Below are 10,160 nucleotides of genomic sequence, written 5' to 3'. Positions count from 1 at the left end.
TCTACAAGCTTTGTAAGTGGGAAAACCTGAAAAATCAACAGTGTATCAAATACTTGTTCTCCCCACTGTATATACTGGCAGCTCAATTGAACCAGCTGCTACAAAATGGGACTCACCCTGAATGGTGAAGTGACCATATATACAGTATATATTTTAGGGGGAAGATAAAAAAACTAAAGTAAGGACAGCCTTCTTCCACCTGTGTAATATCACTAAAATTAGATACGCATGTATTTATCACGTCTAGACTGGATTATTGTAATTCTTTATTATCTGGGTCCAAAAAACTCTTTAAGAAGTCTTCAGTTAATCCAAAATGCTGCTGCTAGAGTTTTAATGAGAGTTGGAAGGAGAGATCATATTTCTCCAGTTTTAGCTTCTCTCCACTGGCTCCCTGTCAAATTCAGAATAGAATTTAAAATATTACTCCTAACATACAAAGCTCTTACCAATCAAGCTCCTAACAGAGCACTTCACTCTCAGACTGCAGGTTTACTTGTGGTTCCTCGAGTTTCTAAAAGTAGAATGGGAGGCAGAGCTTTCAGTTATCAAACTCCTCGCTTGTGGAACCAACTTCCAGTTTCTGTCCGTGAGGCTGACACTCTGTCTACTTTTAAGATTAGACTGAAGACTTTCCTTTTTGATAAATCCTATAGTTAGACTTAGGTTTCCTGAATTATTCTTCCATTCTACTGCTGGAGCACAAACTGAGCACATTTCCTCACTCTGCTGTTGTCTTTAGTCTCTCTCCTCTACAGGTTTATTGTAAATATTTCTATCAATAACATGTTTTTTTTCTTTTTGTCTCTTTTCCAGAAGAAGGTGCACCTGGACCAGTCCTGGACCAGTTCTTCTGTGTTTACCTGTGYCTCTTTCCTGTCCCCCAACCAGCCGGTCGAGGCAGATGGTCTTCTGTCCTGAGCCTGGTTCTGCTGGAAATTTCTTCCTGATTAGCAGGGAGTTTTTCCTCTTCACCATTTGCTCAGGACTGTGATGAAGTGATTCAACCCAATCTGCTGGCTTCTTCTTTAGATTGTTCTTTTTATGTACAGTGCCCTGAGACAACGTATGTTGTGACTTGGCGCTATATAAATAAACTGAATAGAATTGAATTGAAACCCCTTTGTTGCCAGTCTCTTAGGAACTTTGGCTGAAAAATGAGCAAGAGACATGGACCTTATGCCATGTTGACTTAGGTGCCAACCAGACTTACAAATCAGTAGCCAACCTGAGAATGAAGAACCGTTGTAACAGACATCCAAAACAGATTCTCAAGAATGAAGATCTGGACTGGACCAACATTGGACATGAAAGAGAGGAATGGTTATAAGAACTGACTGCTCTCCATGAATGTCTAACAGCACAAGAGATTCAAGAGGTTTTTATTGTCATTTCAGCTTTATACAGAATGCAAAGTGTTCCTCCAGGGCCCATGGTGCAACACATTGAGTGAAGTCAGACGCAGCACAGACTCGCCTGGCTTGGGAGTGTTTTTTTCTTGCCGCTGTGCCGTTTTGTGCCTCAAACCATGAATAAAAGTTGTTTAGGGCATTGTGGAGGGAGGCATCATTGTTGCAAGATGTTGGTTGGGGTTGCTCTGTTGTTGGTGACAGCCTGGATGACCTGCCACATGCGTCAAGGGTCAACTGTGGAGTTGAAATGAGTGTGGATCCTCCTGTACACGCTTAGCCTTTCTGATGGGTTGTAACAGTCTGAATCTGGCTTTCCTTGGGGCCACGTTGTCACCTGCTGTGAAGGCTGGTCTTCACGCACCTCAGCAGTCATCCACGGCTTCTGGTTCAGGCGTAAGATGATGGTTTTGAAGAATGTAACATCATTGATGGACTTTTAGACACAGACGCACACTTCCACAGCGAGTTTTCCCAGACAGTGCTGCACTCCTGTCCACACAAGAGAAGCATCTGCCAATGGAAGGAACCCACTGTTAATGGTATTTTTTTAACAATTTCTAGGACATTTCTCATTTTATTTAAGAGTAATTTTATTATTGCAAGAAGAAACACATTGAAAACACAGACAGTACAGTTGATGATCAGATGTTATGTACAATCTTACCAAGTACCACATGGCAATTGAATTTAATGTAAAAATACTTTAGTATTTTTCTCAAATAAATTACTTGAAAAGATCCCCTTTGTAATCCTGTTATTATTATGGGATTGACTTTTTTGAACTTCTGGTTTCTTAAGAATTGACCCACCTCTTGCTTTCTGATCTTCATATAGGATCTTCCAGCCCTCTTGTATAAAACAAAGCAACTTTGTATGACTACTGTCAAAGAACCATAAATAGCTATCCTATATCCATTACATCAGTTTAACAGTTTGAATGAGTCTACTTTTAAACACTGAAAATAATAAGATCAGTTATTTCTCTAACATCCACCTAGGGTGGTTAACCCAAGGCTGGGCAGTACTGATCAAGACAAAGAGAAAATTCCATCCAACTACCAGCCAATCACCTGCCTCTGAACAACAGGGAAGCACCTATCAGGCATCATAGCAGTTTAGATGAACATAGGGCAATACCTGAGCCAGGCACAGAAAGGAATTGGCACCAACACCAGGTAAGCCAAGCACCAGCTACAGAACTGTAGCTCAAGACTGTGAGACCAGACACACTGTACACAGCCTGGACTGACTACAGGAAAGGCTATGACTCGATGTCACACATAATTCTGGAGTGCTTGACACTAGACAACATCAACAGGACACTAAAAGCCTTCTTCAAAAACTTAATAGGAATGTGGAAGACAACCCTAGAAGTCAATTCAAAGCCAATTGCACAAGTCAGCCTCAAATGGGGTGTATAGGCGATGCATTGTTCCCACTCCTGTTCTGTAGCTATAGGCCTGATCTCCCTCAGCCAGATCATTGCCAAGATGGGCTGGATTCTAGGTTGTTCAAAGTAGCCACCTTTTGCATTGATTGCTGTTTCGCACACTCTTGGCATTCTCTTGATGAGCTTCAAGAGGTAGTCACCTGAAATGGTCTTCCAACAGTCTCCAAGGAGTTCCCAGAGATGCTTAGCACTTGTTGGCTCTTATGCCTTCACTCTGCGGTCCAGCTCACCCGAAACCATCTCGATTGGGTTCAGGTCCGGTGACTGTGGAGGCCAGGTCATCTGGTGCAGCACCCCATCACTCTCCTTTTGGTCAAATAGCCCTTACACAGCCTGGAGGTGTGTTTGGGGTCATTGTCCTGTTGAAAAATAAATGATGGTCCAACTAAAGGCAAACCGGATGGAATAGTATGCTGCTACAAGATACTGTGGTAGCCACGCTGGTTCAGTATGCCTTCATTTTTGATTAAATCCCCAACAGTGTCACCAGCAAAGCACCCCCACACCATCACACCTCCTCCTCCATGCTTCATGGTGGGAACCAGGCATGTAGAGTCCATCCGTTCACCTTTTCTGCGTCTCACAAAGACACGGTGGTTGGAACCAAAGATCTCAAATTTGGACTCATCAGACCAAAGCACAGATTTCCACTGGTCTAATGTCCATTCCTTGTGTTCTTTAGACCAAAACAAATCTTTTCTGCTTGTTGCCTGTCCTTAGCAGTGGTTTCCTAGCAGCTATTTTACCATGAAAGCCTGATTCACAAAGTCTCCTTTTAACAGTTGTTCTTAAGATGTGTCTGCTGCTAGACCTCTGTGTGGCATTGACCTGTTTTCTAATCTGAGCTGCTGTTAACCTGCCATTTCTGAGGCTGGTGACTCGGATGAACTTATCGTCTGCAGCAGAGGTGACTCTTGGTCTTCCTTTCCTGGGGCGGTCCTCATGTGAGCCAGTTTCTTTGTAGCGCTCGATGGTTTTTGCAACTGCACTTCGGAACACTTCCAAAGTTTTCCCAATTTTTCAGACTGACTGACCTTCATTTCTTAAAGTAATGATGGCCACTCGTTTTTCTTTACTTAGTTGCTTTTTTCTTGCCATTATACAAATTCTAACAGTCTATTCAGTAGGACTGTCAGCTGTGTACTGTTTCCACCTTCTGCACAACACAACTGATGGTCCTAAACCCATTTATAAGGCAAGAAATCCCACTTATTGACCCTGACAGGACACACCTGTGAAGTGAAAACCATTTCAGGTGAATACCTCTTGAAGCTCATCAAGAGAATACCAAGAGTGTGTGAAGCAGTAATCAAAGCAAAAGGTGGCTACTTTGAAGAACCTAGAATATAAGACATATTTTCAGTTGTTTCACACTTTTTTAAGTATATAATTCCACATTCATAGTGTGTCCAAACTTTTGGTCTGTACTGTACATGGATGACGTAAAGCTAAGCTGTATACCAATAAAGAGTGAGACATCAAATCACTGATCCACCTCAACAAGACATATAGCAAGGACATTGGAACATCATTTGGAATGAATAAATGCAGCCAGATGAAATTCAAGAGTGGCAAGGTGATTACAACTGAAGAGGTTGAACTACCTCAAGAGAACATTGTAATCCAGGAGAGCTACAAACACCTTGGAATCCCTCAGACAAATGACAATCATGATGAGGCCATAACAAAGTCATCCACAACCAAGTACCTACAGAGAGTATGGCAGGCCCTCAAGAGCCAGTTGAATGGCGAGAATAAAGTTTGGGCCATCAACATGTATGCAATACCGATCATCCGATACCCAACTGGTACAATAGCCTGCCCAAAGGAGGAGACAGAAGCCACAGATATGAAGACTCAAAGCACCCGCTTCGGAAGTTATCAGTCTCATAGAATGGCTTCCGATCGTCAGCTGGTTAGTATGAGGCATAAAGTCACTATCTGGTTAATTTGAGGCATAAAACCACTATCTGGTTAATATGAGGCATAAAAAAATCTGGTTAATATGAGGCTAAAAGCCACCAAGGTTAACCTTAGAGCAGATGACATGGTTAGCACTAACCTCCGAGGAATGTATATTGTGGCCTCTCAATAGAGCAATGAGTAGAGTGTCGGACCAGAGAGTGGGAGACCAGGGCTTGAGCCCGACGACACAAAAAATTTATTACAATATGTTTTAGTTATTTACACATTCATTCTCATTAATATATTAACCCACTAGGGTGCACTGTCAGGACAGTCTGAAGCTTAGAAGGCACAGTAGGGACTCTCTGAAGTCATTGTATGGGACTGATAACGCCTAATAACATCCATTTCATGGACTGATAACATCATAATCCCCTACTCAAAAGCTCTTCTTAACGCAAAAAAGATCTAATACCACGTCCAGTACTCTGAGACCATACATTAAAAACCGCTCTCCTCTGGAGCACCTGTATGCAGTTCTCCTTAGTTTGGCCTTGGCCAAATATGTCTCCATTTTTGGTTCCAACTGTGTTTTCAGGACCACCTCCAAGGTGGTTCTAAACAGGTAGAACCAAGTATTGTTTAAAATGATAATAGTCTTTTTTTAAAAAAGTCAGACAACCAGACTATAAAATCACAACAGCTTTTTTTTCTCTGTGCTAGAAAATAATTATACCTCCCTGGATACCTGATTATTTAAGTTCATACCGCCTTGACATTTCACTTTGTATCTTTTGATAACTGCTATGATTTGTCATAATCTGTCTTCACGATTGGAAGGCACCTCGAATGTCTCATGTCCTTGTTCTACATTGAAGCTACTGTAAAACCTGTCACTCTGTCATTGGTTGTTCAATGCTCCACCCAGATGTAAAAACCCATTCCGGAGGCTCTGCTAGCCAGTTTGCGGTGTGCCCAGAGCTCTCTTGCAATTGCAAAACCTTTATTAAATCATTCAACGACCACTCACGCAGTGCATCTTCTTTTTATTCACGTGTTTCTGCCTTTGAATAAATATTTCCACCACATTCTCTTTCCTGTTTCACCACAACGGCCGAATGTGCATGCTGACAATCTGCCCACAGAGAGAGGGACACTGACGTGTGCACACACACCTGAGAGCAGAACAGATATGAACCGAACAGAGTGAGAATTGACAATGGAGACAGAGATTAAGAGAAAGGAGTGACACATCAGAGTCACTATACAGGATGAAACAACTAAGATCATGGAACACATGAGGAAGAAACCCGCTGATAATTAACTGAAGACTGAATTTCTTAGGCAGCAGCAGAAACTCAACAAGAGGAGTGAGTGTGGAAAGATTGTTGCTAAAAAGATTTGTGAGTCCAGATTTTCACCAAACACTAATTGGGCAAATTAAAACCTGCTCAGCTTCTTTTTAAATACATCAGTCTGCAGCAGGTGAACCTGTTCCTGATTAATCAGGACCCCACATCCTTGGGGTCCATCCGTCTGTTTTCTACCTCTTCTCCGGGGTCGGGATGCAGGGGCAGCAGGGGCAGCAGTCTAAGCAAAGAGACCCAGACTTCCCTCTCTCCAGCCACTTGGGCCAGCTCCTCTGGGGGAATCCCAAGGTGTTCCCAGACTAGCTGAGAATCTGTAGCTGCGTTTCCATTGACCATAACGCGCACATTAGAATTTCGAAAATAAATTTGCTCAGTGGAAACACATCAATTTAAAAAAAACTACATTTTTCGACAAAATGTTTTTGCGCTAGTATGAGGTGGTATTTCAGTCGTATGGAAATTGGTGTTTTTCGCAAAACTACAATGGAAACACTTTTTTCGCATCATGGGAGTCACGTGCTCAACAACAAAGAAGATAACAGGAAGTAGAAATAGTAGTAATATCACAGAAGTAGTATAAAGTAGTAAACTCACCGACTACAATTTCCCAAAAACACAGCATACGTAGCCGCTCCCAAGTAGGGACTTGTCTCTGGAAAGCCTCGATAAAAGACGCCGACGTCTCCTCTGATGATGAGCGCTAGTGTCGTGGTAGCAACATGCTATGTGTTTACATCCATCGCCACCATGTTTGTAATGACTTATCATGAGAACAAACAAACAACAAACAAACATATTCACGCGTGACTTTAATAACATTTCTTACTTAATGGAAACACTGCAGTTGTGAAACTGTGTTTTTCGACATTATCAGAATATTGACAAAGTTTTGCGCACATTTGCAATGGAAACACAGCGATAGTCCCTCCAGTGTGTCCTGGATCTTCCTCTGGGTCTCCTCCCAGTGGGACGTGTCCAGAACACCTCACCAGGGAGGCGTCCAGGAGGCATCCTAACCAGATGAACCACCTCACCTGGCTCCTTGGGGTCCCTAGACAATAATTTAATTGCCACAAATATGGGTCACCTTTGTGATTTCCTGAGTGCTGTGTAATAGACAAGGCTTTAAGACAAAAATACTTTCCAACTACAAAATATTATTTTCTAGGAAAAACAAATGTGAATGTTGAGTGTTGAATTGATTTCCTGAAATTTGTTTATTGAGCTGAAACAGAATTGTTAAAGTTAAAACAGAAATAAACTACAATAAGCAAAACCTCGAAACAAAAGCTAAGACTGTAAAAACAGCAACTAAACACTAAAACCAGCCCAACAGTAGAGCTTTAAAAAGTATAGATTTCAAAGAGCACAAAGTTTTGTGAAGATTTGAAAAGATCTCAGTGTATTTCTATAAGGAAAAAAACAACACAGGGAAATAATACAAAAAACATAAAAGTGTTATGCTAGTGTTATGAATGAGCTGGACATTTTGATACATGAATGGTTATAATAGCTGAAAATATTCTGAAATAGAGTAAAAAAATTAATAGAAAAATCTAAAATCAAGAAAAAACTGTGAATGATGAGTCAGTTTTCAGACAAACTTGAACTTGTCCAGCTGAAGAACAAAACTGAAATAAAAGCTCTGAGGAAACACCTGGAGGTTTCTGATTTCACTCTTTAATACTTACAGAACAACACAGATGTCACAAACACAGGAAGCAAACAGGTAAATACATACAGGAGATAATATTTAGCACCAGCATAGAGTTCTGATCCACTCCATTTTCTTTAAAACCCTTTATTTGTGGGATTTTTTTTTTAAATAAAAGACCTTTGTTTGATCTTACCTGGCATGGCTAACATTTAAGCCTTCAGTTACAAAGGTTTATTATTATAAAAGGGTGCATACTGTACACTAAAAGTGGTTTAAAAAAGCAACATTATATATAATCACTAAGGTTTTCTCAGTGGTGACCATGTTGGCAACTTGAGGATCAACACTGATTATCGTTTATTATCAAATGAAACAGAAATAATTGTCACGTAACAATCTTCCATACTGAAGCATAAATATATCACACCAACAGCCTTCTTATATTTTCTGTTTGTACAGGAGACCAACAGTCTGTTTTCAAGTTTTATATTAAAATTATACAGAAAGTCAAATTCATATCCAGCCACATGAAAAAATGTATTAAAATTATTTTTTAAACCAACATTGTGTTGAATGCACCATTACTGAATACAGCTGTAGGTGTTTGTTTGTAGCTTCCAAAAACACAAAGGAACAAGATTTGATGGTAACATTTTACTAACATATTTTCAAACTGCTTCTTGCCAGATGATAAATTTTGGTCAAACTCTTCCAGGACTGACAGTGTTTTGCAAATAAGCTACATTGTTTGGTGTTCGATGCATAAAGCGGTGATTAATTTGAAAGTCTTAAAGGTTTAGTTTAAGATTTGGGCAAAAAGCAGATCAAGGAAAAGAAAAAAAAAGAAAAAAATTCTGATTATCCTGATATCATTGACAAGAAAATCAGTCTGTGAGCTGCAGGGAGAGGAGGAAGCAGGGGCGTCACTAGGTTTTAAGGACAAGGGGGGTTTAGCCCCCAGGAGACACACAGAATTTTTGTGTATTATATACTTGTATTGTCTGTATGTAAATATTAAATGTTTATTTATTCTGACCACATCATATTGAATTTTTGCAAAAAAAAATTTTTTTACACCAAAATAATTTAAGGGGGGCTTTAAAATATTTTAGGGGGGCTCCAGCCCCACTAAAATAGGTCTAGTGACGCCACTGGGAGGAAGGTAAGAATTTGAGAAGTATTTTAAATTCAGCTCACAGTGCATCTCTGCTGAATCTTTGATTCTTTGGTTCAAATAAATCAAACTAAAATATCAATACTGGATACAGTTTTATTATAGTCACTTTTCATGTCAGAATCTTTAATTCTCATGATGAGTTCTGGTGTTTTTGGTCAGTCTTTGAAATAATGATGTGTTAATGCTCAGTGTGTCTGTTGGGGATGACTCGCCACTACCACACACACAGGCTGAAACAATTAAAAACAAAAAAGGTGGACAGATCACATGAACGGGTGAACAAACTAGAAACCAGATTTTGTTGGAGACTAATATCACATCGTTCAGTTTTTATTAGTAGCTTTTTTAAGAGAGGCTGTGAGTAGTTAGTATCCTACCTGCAGTAGACAGAAATTCTTTTTTTGTGCACAAATGGAGCTCCTGGTTAATCAACAGACTCCAGATCAGATTTAAAACCTCTGATTGTAATACTGGTTGAAGTAAATGCTACATTCTGAACATTATTTTATTTATTTAGGGTCATTTAACCAGGTCAATCCCATAGAGATCATTGATCTCTTTTGCAAAGGCAGGGCTTGAAGGTAACTTATTGTACATATTTTTGTGTTGTGGGGTAAACCAGAATACCCAGAGAAAACCCACACAAGCATGAGGAGAACATGCAAACTCCACACAGAAAGACCCCAGATCCAAACCGGGGATCAAACCCAGGATCTTCTTACTGTAGCTGCGTTTCCAGTGACCATGAAAATGAGCAAATTAGAATTTCGAAAATAAATTTGCTCTATGGAAACACGTCAATTTAGGAAAAAATTACGTTTTCCGACAACATGTTTTTGCGCTAGGATGAGGTGGTTTTTCGGCCGTATCGAAATTGGTGTTTTTTGCGAAACTGCAACGGAAACACTTTTTTCACATCACAGGAGTCACGTGATCAACAACCGGCTGTTTCTACTGGCGAAAAAGACGACGACAAAGACGATAACAGGAAGTAGAAATAGTAGTAATATCACAGAAGTAGTCTAAAATAGTAAACTCACCGACTACAATTTTCCAAAAACACAGCATACGTAGCCGCTCCCAAGTAGGGACTTGTCTCTGGAAAACCTCGATAAAAGACGCCGACGTCTCCTCTGATGATGAGCGCTAGTGTCGTGGTAGCAACATGCTATGTGTTTACATCCATCGC

This window comes from Austrofundulus limnaeus, unplaced genomic scaffold (assembly GCF_001266775.1).
Source record: "Austrofundulus limnaeus strain Quisiro unplaced genomic scaffold, Austrofundulus_limnaeus-1.0 Scaffold923, whole genome shotgun sequence".
NCBI classification, from domain to species: domain Eukaryota; kingdom Metazoa; phylum Chordata; class Actinopteri; order Cyprinodontiformes; family Rivulidae; genus Austrofundulus; species Austrofundulus limnaeus.
The sequence above is the reverse complement of the archived record's forward strand: the minus strand, read 5'-3'. Positions refer to the sequence as shown.